Source organism: Rattus norvegicus, chromosome 4, assembly GCF_021556685.1.
Source record: "Rattus norvegicus strain SHRSP/BbbUtx chromosome 4, alternate assembly SHRSP_T2T, whole genome shotgun sequence".
Taxonomy (NCBI): Eukaryota; Metazoa; Chordata; class Mammalia; order Rodentia; family Muridae; genus Rattus; species Rattus norvegicus.
In genome coordinates this window covers 96,762,649-96,775,840 of record NC_141537.1, presented here as the reverse complement: position 1 = coordinate 96,775,840, position 13,192 = coordinate 96,762,649, and the positions used below count along the sequence as shown (strand labels likewise).

The 13,192-nt window shown below is 39.8% G+C and overlaps 1 pseudogene; it reads left to right on the top strand.

Annotated features, from left to right (window-relative positions):
• Positions 1–3,903: 3,903 nt before the first annotated feature.
• Positions 3,904–4,467, top strand: Hmgb1-ps19 (high-mobility group box 1, pseudogene 19; annotated as a pseudogene).
• Positions 4,468–13,192: the final 8,725 nt, after the last annotated feature.

Here is a 13,192-nt window from a genome sequence, read left to right as displayed (position 1 = left end):
TCTTTTTTTAGGTTAGGGAAGTTTTCTTCTATGATTTTGTTGAAGATATTTACTGGTCCTTTGAGCTGGGAGTCTTCACTCTCTTCTATACCTATTATCCTTAGGTTTGATCTTCTCATTGAGTCCTGGATTTCCTGTATGTTTTGGACCAGTAGCTTTTTCTGCTTTACATTATCTTTGACAGTTGAGTCAATGATTTCTATGGAATCTTCTGCTCCCGAGATTCTCTCTTCCATCTCTTGTATTCTGTTGGTGAAGCTTGTATCTACAGCTCCTTGTCTTTTCTTTTGATTTTCTATGTCCAGGGTTGTTTCCATGTGTTCTTTCTTGATTGCTTCTATTTCCATTTTTAATTCCTTCAACTGTTTGATTGTGTTTTCCTGGAATTCTTTCAGAGATTTTTGTGTCTCCTCTCTATGGGTTTCTACTTGTTTATTTATGTTTTCCTGGAATTCTTTCAGGCATTTTTCCGATTCCTCTCTGTAGGCTTCTACTTGTTCTCTAAGGGAGTTCTCCACGTCTTTCTTGAAGTCCTCCAGCATCATGATCAAATATGATTTTGAAACTAGATCTTGCTTTTCTGGTGTGTTTGGATATTCCATGTTTGTTTTGGTGGGAGAATTGGGCTCCGATGATGCCATGTAGTCTTGGTTTCTGTTGCTTGGGTTCCTGCGCTTGCCTCTTGCCATCAGATTATCTCTAGTGTTACTTTGTTCTGCTATTTCTGACAGTGGCTAGACTGTCCTATAAGCCTGTGTGTCAGGAGTGCTGTAGACCTGTTTTCCTGTTTTCTTTCAGCCAGTTATGGGGACAGAGTGTTCTGCTTTCGGGCGTGTAGTTTTTCCTTCTACAGGTCTTCAGCTGTTCCTGTGGGCCTGTGTCTTGAGTTCACCAGGCAGGTTTCTTGCAGGGGAAAAGTTGGTCCTACCTGTGGTTCCAAGGCTCAAGTTTGCTCGTGGGGTACTGCCTAAGTCCTCTCTGAGGCGGCAGCAACCGGGAAGATCTTCGCTGCTCTTTCCGGGAGCCTCTGTGCACCAGGGTTCCAGATGGCGTTTGGTGTTTTCCTCTGGCGTCTGGATGTGCGCAGAGTGTAGTCTCTTCTGGTTTCCCAGGCGTGTCTGCCTCTCTGAAGGTTCAGCTCTCCCTCCCACAGGATTTGGATGCAGAGAGCATTAAATACATTTAATCAAGGGGAATCAAGAAAAGTTAGACGAATGGCTCAGTGGTTGAGAGATCTTGACCTCTTGCAGATGATGGTGTTTGCTACTCAGCACCTAGTACTCACAATCATGTGAAACTCAGCCAGTGTCATCTTTTGGCTTTGTGGGCTACACACATGCATATGAAGTATATACATACATTTAGGTAAACATACCAAGATATAAAATAAAAATAAATCTTTAAAACATAATAAATTATAGGCAATATTAAATGTCATAAATAAAATAAATAACATGTGAACAAAAATTTCCCCTTTCTGTATTTAAAGGACTGTAGGGGAAGACCTTGAAGAATGACTTCAAACCACTAAAAAACTATTTTGAAATTTATAATGTGAGCTCACCTTGGCTGTCCAGAGTCTAATGAGACAATAAAAATGTCAAACAAAAAAAATAGATAAATTTCAACTATAGTTGTAACCTATGCAATTAAAATGCCTCACAGGAGAATAAAGACCACCACCACTACCATCATCATTTATTACAAGGGAAATTTTATTGGTTAGAAATCGTGATTCCTAACATCCCTGGCTTCAAGCAGTATTACAGAGCAACAGTCATAAAAACTGTATGGTATTGGTACAGAGACAGGCAGATAGGTCAGTAGAACAGAATTGAAGACCCAGAAATGAACCCACACACCTATGGTCATTTGATCTTTGACAAAGGAGCTAAAACCACCCAATGGAAGAAAGATAGCATTTTCAACAAATGGTGCTGGTTCATCTGGAGGTCAGCATGTAGAAAAATGCAAATTGATCCATCCTTATCACTCTGTACAAAGCTTAAGTCCAAGTGGATCAAGGACCTCCACATCAAACCAGATACACTCAAACTAATAGAAGAAAAAGTGGGGAAGAATCTAGAACACATGGGCACTGTGGAAAATTTCCTGAACAAAACACCAATGGCTCATGCTCTAAGATCAAGAATAGGACAAATGGGACCTCATAAAACCACAAAGCTTCTGTAAAGCAAAGGACACTGTCATTAGGACAAACGGCAACCAACAGATTGGGACAAGATCTTTACCAATCCTACTACTGATAGAGGGCTAATGTCCAAAATATACAAAGAACTCAAGAAGTTAGACTCCAGAAAGCCAAATAACCCTATTAAAAATGGGGTACAGAGCTAAACAAATGGCCAAAAAAGCACCTAAAGAAATGTTCAACATCCTTAGTCATCTGGGAAAAGCAAATCAAAACAACCCTGAGATTCCACCTCACACCGGTCAGAATGACTAAGATCAAAAACTCAGGTGACAGCAGATGCTGGTGAGGATGTGGAGAAAGAGGAACATTCCTCCATTGTTGGTGGGATTACAAATTGGTACAACCATTCTGGAAATCAGTCTGGAGGTTCCTCAGAAAATTGGACATTGCACTACCTGAGGACCCAGCTATACCTCTCCTAAGCTTATACCCAAAAGATGCTCCAACATACAACAGAGACACAGGCTCCATTATGTTCACAGCAGCCTTATTTATAATAGCCAGAAGCTGGAAAGAACTCAGATGCCCTTCAACAGAGGAATGGATTAAAAAAATGTGGTACATCTACACAATGGAGTACTACTCAGCTATCAAAAACAATGACTTCATGAAATTCATAGACAAATGGAATGAACTAGATAATATCATCCTGAGTGAGATTACTCAATCACAGAAAAGCACACATTGTATGCACTCATTGATAAGTGGATATTAGCCAAAAAGCTCGAATTACTCAAGATGCAATCCACAGAAAGCTCAAGAAGGATGACCAAAATGCAGATGCTCCCACTCTTTCTTAAAAGGGGGAAAATATCCATAGGAGGTGATATGGAAGCAAAGTTTAGAGCAGCGACCCAAGGGATGGCCATTCAGAGCCTGACCCACATGTGGCCCATATATATACAGCCACCAAAACTAGATAAGATTGATGAAGCTAAAAAATGCATGCTGAAAGGGCCCGGACATAGATGTCTCCGGAGAGACACATCCAGAGCATTTCCAATACAGAGGTCAATGTTAGCAGCAAGCCACTGAACTGAGAATAGGACCCCCTTGGGGGGAATTAGAGGAAGTCTTGAAAGAGGTGAAGGAGCTTTGAACCCCATAAAAACAACAATGCTAACCAACCAGAGCTTCCAGGGACTAAACCACTACCAAAAGACTATACATGAACTGACCCAGGGCTCCAACTGCATATGTAGCAGAGAATAGCATTGTTGGGGCACCAGTGGAACGGGAAGCCCTTGGTCCTGCCAAGGTTGGACCCTCAGTGCAGAGGAATATGGGGGGCAATAAGGAGGTGTATAGAGGGAATACCCATATGGGGGAGGGGGAGGGAAGAGAATGGGGGCTTATGGACAGGAAACTGGGAAGGGGAATAACATTTGAAATGTAAGTAAAGAAATTTATCTAATAAAAAATTTTAAAAAAAGATAAAAGTCCTCTCTCTTTGTAAAAAGAAAAAGAAAATCATGATTCCTGAAGTGATATACAATTGCCAGCTTTAATTCTCATAAACCAAATGTGGAACCGAACCCAGAAAGTGAACTCTTAAAAATAGAAAAAATGAGCCATTGCAGTACATTGAGCTCCATAGAGACAGCCAGAGTCAGCAAGCAAGAGACAGCAAGAGAGAGCAGGACAGGTACCGGGCAACTCTGTGCCTCTCGGAGGAAAATCACCTAAACATGGGCAAAGCAGATCTTAAGTCGAGAGGCAAAATGTCCTCATAAGTATTGTTTGTGCAAACTTGCCTGGAGGAGCACAAGAAGAAGCACCCAGATGCTTCTGTCAACTTCTCAGAGTTCTCCAAGAAGTGCTCAGAGAGGTGGAAGACCATGTCTGCTAAAGAAAAGGGGAAATTTGAAGATATGGCAAAGGCTGACAAGGCTCGTTATGAAAGAGAAACGAAAACCTACATCCCCACCAAAGGGGAGACCAAAAAGAAGTTCAAGGACCCCAATGCCCCCAAGAGGCCTCCTTCGGCCTTCTTCTTGTTCTGTTCTGAGTACCGCCCAAAATTCAAAGGCGAGCATCCTGGCTTATCCATTGGAACTGTTGCAAAGAAACTAGGAGACACTGTGGATGACAATCAGCTTTATGAGAAGAAGGCTTCCATGCTGAAGAGTATGAGAAGGATATCCTGCCTACAGAGCTAAAGGAAAACCTGATGCAGCAAAAATGGGGTGGTCAAGGCTGAAAAGAGCAAGAAAAAGAAGGAAGTTGAAGAAGAAGATGAACATGACGAATAAGTTGCTTCTAGCACAGTTTTTTCCCCTTGTCTATAAATCATTTAACAGCCCTGTACACAACTCACTTTTTTTAAAGAAAAAAATTGAAATGTAAAAAACAAAACAAAAACAACAACAAACAGAAATAACTTTTCAGGCTGAGGACAATAGCTAAATGCTTGTTTTACTGATTTAAGGATCTCAGTCTGGTAATTACCATCCCAATAGGGTATTTGGCAGACCACAGCAGTTTGACATGTATAAAATGGCCCTTTCTTAAGTTTATTAGCACAAGTGTAGTATGGTTACCTCATTTTCACTTTTATGAAGTCTCCAGGTTTTTCCTTCTTCACCAGTAGATTTATAGATAATATCTGTCACATTTTTAATACATACTTATAAAGTAGGGAAAGAAGAGAGAAATATGAAATGCAAATACATATGTCTTGATGCAAGCCGGAATTTTTATTTCTAACATAATCTAGCCATTAAGCTTTTGTCAGAAAAAAATGATGTGCTAAGTCACTGTGCACAAATGGAAAACTGGTTGTTAAAATCATCCCAGTGTAGTCTAAGGGCTAGGGGAAAGCTGGGAACTAGACTCAGTTCTTCCCTTTTCCAGGCTGACATTTAATTCATCAAGTCTGCTCACTGTTTTACAAGTGATCTCCAGACCACTTCCTGTGGAGCTGGCTTCCCTGGGGCCTGCAAGGCTTCTTTGATCTGTTCTTTGAATTCTCAGACCTCATGTAGCCCTTTCTGGCCACACTGGCTTCTTCTTGCCAGCCTTGGATGTTGTACTTTCTGTTTTCCTTCCTGTAACCCTGTCCCTCTGGATGTCCCATACCCACCATTTTGCTTAAGCCAGGGCAATCTTCTGTTTCTGGAATATACCAGACAGCCTCCCAACGTAAGTGCTCCCCACTGTCATGATGAGAGCTCTGACCCTGAGTGTTCAGAAAGAAACAGCCTGACTGGTCAAGGTAATCTGATAAGCGTCCAACTTATGGTGGCCAGTACTCCTGTACTGAGATTCGTATTCTCTGCCACTTACCCTATAAAATACGTCACCTTTTAGCATACCACAGACCTTAATTATCATCCTAAGAATTTACTGTTTGCCTCCCTTTGCTGGAATGATAGTTCCTTAGCGGAAAGAAACCGTTAACATCTTTTATTTGTTTGTTCATTTGAGTTTAAAGGTGCAGGTACTCGAAGCTTTTCAAAACAAAAGAAATCATGTGTTTATCTTTGGAGGCCTGTGGAGGTTCTTTGAACATTTTATTGGCATATGTTTTAAATGGTCTTATTGCTAAGGAACTTCCTTTGTTTGTTTGTAAGCCGTGACTTCTGTCCTCTTTAAGTTGGCAACTGACCTTTGTCATTTCCTCAAGTTCTAAGAATATAAGAGATACTCTAAATCAGTCCCAGGTTTCCCAGTTGGAAGTGCTGTATTGAGACTGTCCCCTCATAAACAGTCAGCAAAAGGTAGGCATCTAAGGGCTGGATAATTGAGTCCTTTTCTCTAACTGTTCAAGATGCTAATCTTACTCGGGGGCTAACAGCAAAGAGGACATGGAGACAATTCTGTTTTTCTCCTGTAGTAGAAGCCCATGTGACTAATTGCTCAAGTGTACAATAGTAGTCTGTTTATCTGTTCAGCAATGTGTGGAGAGCAATGATGCTTTTGATCCCCAAAGCAGAGTTACATAATTAGGAAAGTTTCACCCTATTTTTTCATGAAAATAACTTGAAGGGAAACAATTATGGTTTTTGGAGTTCATAAAGTTGTTTTAAATTATTATAGTATGGAACATTTTTTTCTTGGACCAACTCCTCTGAGAAAGGAAATAAAGTTTACATTTTATAATAAACATGGTTCTACTTCTATTCTTTGATATTGTTGCAACCGTGATACAAACTCTACAGAGGACCACGCTTTTTAAAGATGGTAAGAGATACATCTGCTCTTTACAGAGATGGCAAGAGATACAGTGTGCTTTTATTTGCTATGTAAGCTTCATGGACTTTTTTCCAAGACCAACTTATCCATCATTGCTGCAAACAAAAAACTATTACTGAGAAATAGATGAAAGCTAATTCTGAAAATTTTAAACACTGGGCATTCAAAGACTACCACACTCCTGGTCCTTGTTAGTTTTCAGAGAAAGCATTAAGCAACTGGGATGTTCATAATCATTGAACTCAAAGAGGAAACAGTTTACTGCAAATGTTGCAGTGGGGGAAATATTACAATACCAGAAGCAAATGATTGTGTGCTATTTAGTTATTGATTTTGTAATATAAAACCTTAATTTTTGTTACTTTCTATTGTAATTGGTGTGAAAAAAAATTCTCAATTGAGAGATGAAATCTGAAAGCCAAATTAGAGCCTGTGGAAATCAGATCCAAATGTTTTCATCAGTTTGCCTCTGTGTGTTTTGGGAGAACATGAGAAGAATAGTTTCAGCCACATGATCTCTGTTCTATCCTCCTGACCTCAGACCCTACAGGGACCCCTGAAGAAGACAGAAGTAGGTTGGTGAGGGTGTCAGAGTGAGATCAAAGGACAAGAGGACATTTTCAAAGAATAGAACAGGAAACCAACAACTTGTAATCAAACATCCAAGTGCTTTGATATTGAACATACTTCAAAGAAAGACTTTTGTGAATTTGTGATCCACATTTGTTAAACACCAACAAACACACTGTGTCTTAAAAGCAACCAGCTATCTATTTGGGGTAATAAGTAATTTAAGTCACTGTAACTTTACTTTCCAGAGATGGCCCAGTTGTTAAAAGAGATTGCTGCTCTTGTACAGGACCCAAGTTTGGCGCCCAACTCCCAAGTTAGGGGCTCATAACTATTTGTAATTCAACCCTAGAGAATCTCAAGTCATCTTCCGCCTCCATAGGCATGCCCCTGTGTGCATGCTCATATACAAACATTCACACACATACACATAAATGAAAATGCTATTCATTTAAAAAGAATAAACACAAATTCTCTCCAAAGCCACAGCTCATTTCTTTTCTGTATTTTCAAAATCACATGTTCTCCTTCACACTAGTGAAGGACTTCAGAAATTTTGTTAAAAGATACCTTTCCCCGAAACATCTATAGCCACTATGCTGTGTAGCTCTCAAGAGAGAGCTGTGACATTCAGGAAGTGAATGGTGAACAACGGGGTGATCTGAAAGGTCCCAATCTTCTTCCTGGTTTTTAATTTTATTTTTCCATTATTTAAAATATGTTTTTGTTCAGACAATATATTCTGATTATGGTTCCCTACCCTACTCTCCCTGCTATTCCCAGTAGCCCTCCAATCCTAACCCTCACCCCTTTCTGTCTCTTTAGATAACAAACAGATATTTAGGGAATAGCAACACAATAAATTTAGATTAAACAAAAAATCAGAATAGGTCAAAATTAACAGAAGAAAGCCAAAGAAAAAGCCCAAGAAACACATATACGTGCAAAGACATTCATGTTTGCAAATATAGGAATTCCATAAAGACAAATCTGGAAGCCATAAAATACACAAAAAGGATTTGTAAAGGTTAAAAAGATTGTGCTAATTTACCATTATGTGACAAAAACATCCACAGAACCTTCAAAGATGCTGTTGGGATTGTTTTGTTTTAGCCATGAACTACTGGGTATGCAGCCTACCCTTCCGTGAGAGTGGCTTATCTCTTCAGTGAGACTCCCCTGCAAAAAAATTAATTTTTTATTTGCAAGTGCCTATCAACTGGAGATAGCTTCTGGCTTAGGGACAGGATCATGTCTCCACTTCTTTCTGTTCTAGGACCCCATATGGTGCAGACCCTTGTAGGCCCTGTTCATGCTGCCGTAGTCTCTGTGGTTTTATATGCACTTCTGTTGTGCTGTGTATAAAGGACCATGTGCTTTCAGGGTTCTCCGTCCGTTCTGGTTCTTAGGCTTGCTTTGCCTCCTCTTCTGCAGAACTCCTTAAGCCCTAAGGGGAAGGATTTGATGAAGACATCCCACTTAGGGCTGAGTGTTCCACGGTCTCTCACTCTCTGCTTTTTTTTCTGGCTCTGGGTCTTTGTATTGGTTTTCTTTCTTTTGGCTTATTCAATTTTATTTTTCTTGGATATTTTATGTATTTACATTTTAAATGTTATCTCCTTTACCCTCCCTCCATACCCCTTCTCCCTCCCCCTGATTCTATGAGGATGCTCCCACTTCCACCCACCCACCCACCCACCCACCCACCCACCCACCCCCACCTCAACACCCTGGCATTCCCCTACATTGGGGAGACCAACCTCTACAGGATCACGGGGTTTTCCTTCTATTGATGCTGGACAATGCCCTCCTCTCTACACATGTGGCTGGAGCCATGGGTCACATCACATGTACTCATTGGTTGGTGGTTTAGTCCCTGGGAGCTCTGGTTTTCATCTGTATCAGGAGGAAGCCTCTCTGATGATAGCTGAGCAAGGCGCTGATCTATAAGTATAGCAGATGCCATTAGAAGGCATTTTGTTGCTACGTCCTTTTGATTTTTCTCTAGGTATCTGTCCTATCTAGTCTCAGGTTCATGGCCAGCCAAGCAGGGAAAGGTGTGGGTTCTATATCATGGGGTAGGCCATCAATAAAATTAGATATTGGTTGGCTATTTCCACAAGCTTTGTCCTACTATTGCACCACTGTATCTTGGAGTCACCATTGTAGACTGAAGGATTTGTAGCTGTGTCAGTGTTTACTTTTGGTGTCATGGAGAGCTCCTTCCAGTACCATGAACATCAGTTGATAGAGGTGAAGGCTATCAGATTGACTTCTCTATGTTTAATGATTTATTTAGGTATCATCTTTAGCAATAGGGCCTTGTTGTCTGTTCATAGGGAGTAACTGATAACATTGCCAATAGTTTGAATTATTTGGGGGTTTCCAAGCGACCTGTTTAGCCAAAAAGTCAATTATGTGTAACCCATTTCGAGTATTGGAAGTTTCATTTGGTGACAAGAGACCCTGTCTCCCCTTTATTTGATGATTTAATTTAGAGTGCCTTCATACATAAATATATTTTAGGGTATTTATTCTGTATTAGTTTTCTTATGACCATACAAATGACCTTTCATTCCCTCTTTGTATTCCTTTTCTTGACCCTTTCTCTCTCCTTCCTCATTTGACCCTCCTATTTCAGATCCAATTCCTCATCCATCTTTAGTCTATTTCCACTTCTTAGGATGATCCAGTCCTCTTCCCAAGACCTGTACTCTATACCTAACCTTGGTGGTTAGAGCGAATATAGCTCTGCTTCTGCCCTTGGGATATTCAAGCACTCTTTCAAGTCAGGCTAGAATGAAAGAAGAAATGAATTAACCTTGGATTGCCATCTGGGCAAGTCGTGGGTGGGAGAGGTAGGAGTGGCCTTCTCCAGGAAGGTTTTTTAATGTTACTGTTCTTCTCTACTGTGGAAAGTGAAACAGCTCTATTAGACAACATCCAGTGAAACATCAGCCCCTTTTATTAAAGGGTAGAGGCAGAGTAAGTAGGGCTGCATAAAGCTTGGAGAGTGGGAGAGTTTCTACTAGCTCCTGACTAATACAGATGCAGATACTCACATCAGACTAAGCTCAGGACCCCAGTGGAAGAGCTAGAGGAAGGAATGAAGGAGCTAAAGGGAATTATAACCCAATAGGAAGAACAATATCAACTAAGCAGACACCCAGAGCTCCCAGGAACTAAACCACTAACCAAAGAGTACACATGGAAGGACCCATGGCTCCAGCTACATATGTAGCAGAAAGATGGCCTTATCTGACATTAATGGGAGGGAGGTACTTGGTCCTGTGTAGGTTTGATGCCCCAGAATAGGGAGATGCTAGAGCAGTGAGGAGGGGGTTGGTGACTGGCTGGAGGAGTACCCTCATACAGGCAGGGGAACAGGGAGAGGGAGGATGGGATGGGAGTTTGTGGAGGGGTAACTGTAGAGGGGGATATCATTTGAAATATAAGCAAATAAAATTATTAATAAAAAACTATAAAATAATAATAATTTGTTGTCCCTTTTGACACCATGGCTTCAGACTTGTGACCTCAGAGCTGTTTTATTTTGGGATATTTATTTATTTTTGAGATAGAGTCTATGTGAAAAAAAGAAGATGAGATTTTGGTCTCACAAGATTTACACTTCCTTTGCTAGAGCTTCCTGGACCTGATGTATTTGACATCTCTACTTTCAGAAGGGCCATTCCCATCCTTGCCAGCTCAGCTTTTCCCTCAGTCTCTTAAGGTAACCTTTCTCCCCCTTTTTAAAAAGATTGTCCTCCAACTATAGAGGAGCAGGGTTAGCAAGCAATGTTGCAGATTTTCTTGGTAGCTTTCTTCTTCGCTTTGGCTTAATCCTTTTCAGCTTTTATTTCCATTATTTATTTCCTTCCTTCCTTCCTTCCTTCCTTCCTTCCTTCCTTCCTTCCTTCCTTCCTTCCTTATTTCTTCCCTCCCTCCCTCCTGCCCTCCCCTCTCTTTCTCTCTTTCTTTCTCTCTTTCTTTCTCTCTTTCTTTCTCTCTTTCTTTCTTTCTTTCTCTCTTTCTTTCTTTCGTGGCATAATGCTAGTGTCACGGGGCAGGAGGAAGACACTGATAATGCTAAACACATGAGGAAAGAGGATATTTTTCAGGTATGGAATTAAGCAAACAGCTTAAGTGTGGATCACAAGCTTACCACTTTTAAAAAATGATAAACCTATAGCTATCCTGATACTTAGTTTCCCCTTTTGATTTTTAGCACATTAATAATCTAGTTCTATGACTTTGTTAATTTTGTCATTTTTCATGGTCAGTAAGCATTCTTTCAAAAAAATGAGTTTTCTGAAAGTGAGCTTTCTTTGCACAGTTGTATATATGGCTTTGGACATTATTGTTTGTTCTTGATTCACTTGGAATTGAGCTTTGTACAAGGAGATAATAATGGATCGATTTGGATTCTTCTGCATGTTGAACTCTAGTTGAACCAGCACCATTTGTTAAAAATGCTTTCTTTTCCCCACTGGATAGTTTTAGCTCTTTTGTCAAAAATAAAGTGATGATAGGCATGCAGGTTCATCTTTGGGTCTTCAATTCTATTCCATTGATCTACCTGTCTGTCTCTGTACCAATACCATGCAGTTTTTATCACTATTGCTCTGTAATCCAGCTTGAAGTCAGGGATGGGGATTTCCCTAGAAGTTCTTTTATTGTTGAGAATAGTGTTCACCATCCTGGGTTTTTTGTTATTCCAGATGATTTGCAAATTGCTCTTTCTAACTCTATGAAGAATTGAATTGCACTGAATCTGTAGATTGCTTTTGGCAAGATGGCCATTTTTACTGTTTTAATCCTGCCAATCCATGAGCATGGGAGGTCTTTCCATCTTTGGAGTTCTTTGATTTCTTTCTTCAGAGACTTGAAGTTTTTGTCATACATACCTCTCAGTTGCTTGGACAGAATCACACCAAGGTATTTTATATTATTTGTGACTACTGCGAAGGGTATTGTTTCCGTAATTTCTTTTTCAACCTGTTTATCCTTTGAGTAGAGGAAGGCTACTTTTTGTTTGAGTTAATTTTATATCCAGCCATTTTGCTGAAGTTGTTTATCAGGTTTAGGAGTTCCCTGGAGGAATTTTTGGGGTCACTCAAGTATACTATTATATCATCTGCAAATAGTGATATTTTGACTTCTTCCTTTTCAATTCGTGTCCCTTTGACCTCCTTTTGTTATCTAATTGCTTTGGTTAGGACTTTGAATTATTGAATAGGTAGGGAGAGAGTGGGCAGCTTTGTCTAGTCCCTGATTTTAGTAGGATTGCTTCAAGTTTCTCTCCATTTAGTCTGATGTTGGCTACTGGTTTGCTGTATATTGGTTTTACTGTGTTTAGATATGGACCTTGAATACCTGATCTTTCCAAGACTTTTATCATGAAGTGGTGTTGAATTTTGTCAAATGCTTTCTCAACATCTAATGAAATGATCATGTGATTTTATTCTTTGAGTTGTTTATATAGTGGATTATGTTGATGGATTTCTGTATATTGAACTATCCCTGCATCCCTGGGATGAAGCTTACTTGATCATGATGGATGGTCATCATTTGCTGTGTTTTTGGATTTGGGTGGGAGGAAATTCATTGAATAGTTTTGCATCAACATTCATAAGTGAATTGGTCAGAAGTTTTCTTCCTTTGTTGGGTCCTCTGTTGTGTGACTTAGATATGAGTGTAATTTTGCTTTCCTAGAACAAATTTAGTAGTGTTCCTTCTGTTTCTATTTTGTAGAATAGTTTTAAGAGTACTGGTATTAGGTCATCTTTGAAGGTCTGATAGAACTCTGTACTAAACCCACCTTGTCCTGTGCTTTCTTTGGTTGGGAGCCTTTTAATGACTGCTTCTATTTCTTTAGGAGTTATGGGACTGATTAGATGGTTTATCTGATTCCTATTCAAATTTGGTGCCTGGTATCTGTCTAGAAAATTGTCCATTTCATCCATTTCCCAGTTTTGTGGAGTATAGGCTTTTGTAGTAGGATCTAATGATTTTTTCAATTTCCTCAGTTTTTAATATGTCTCCTTTTTATTTCTGATTTTGTTAATTTGCATACTGTCTTTGTGCACTCTGTTTAGTCTGGCTACAGATTTATCTGTTTTGTCGATTTTCTCAAAGAACCAGCTCCTGGTTTTGTTGATTCTTTGTATAGTTCATTTTTTTCCACTTGGTTGAGTTCAGCCCTGAGTTTGA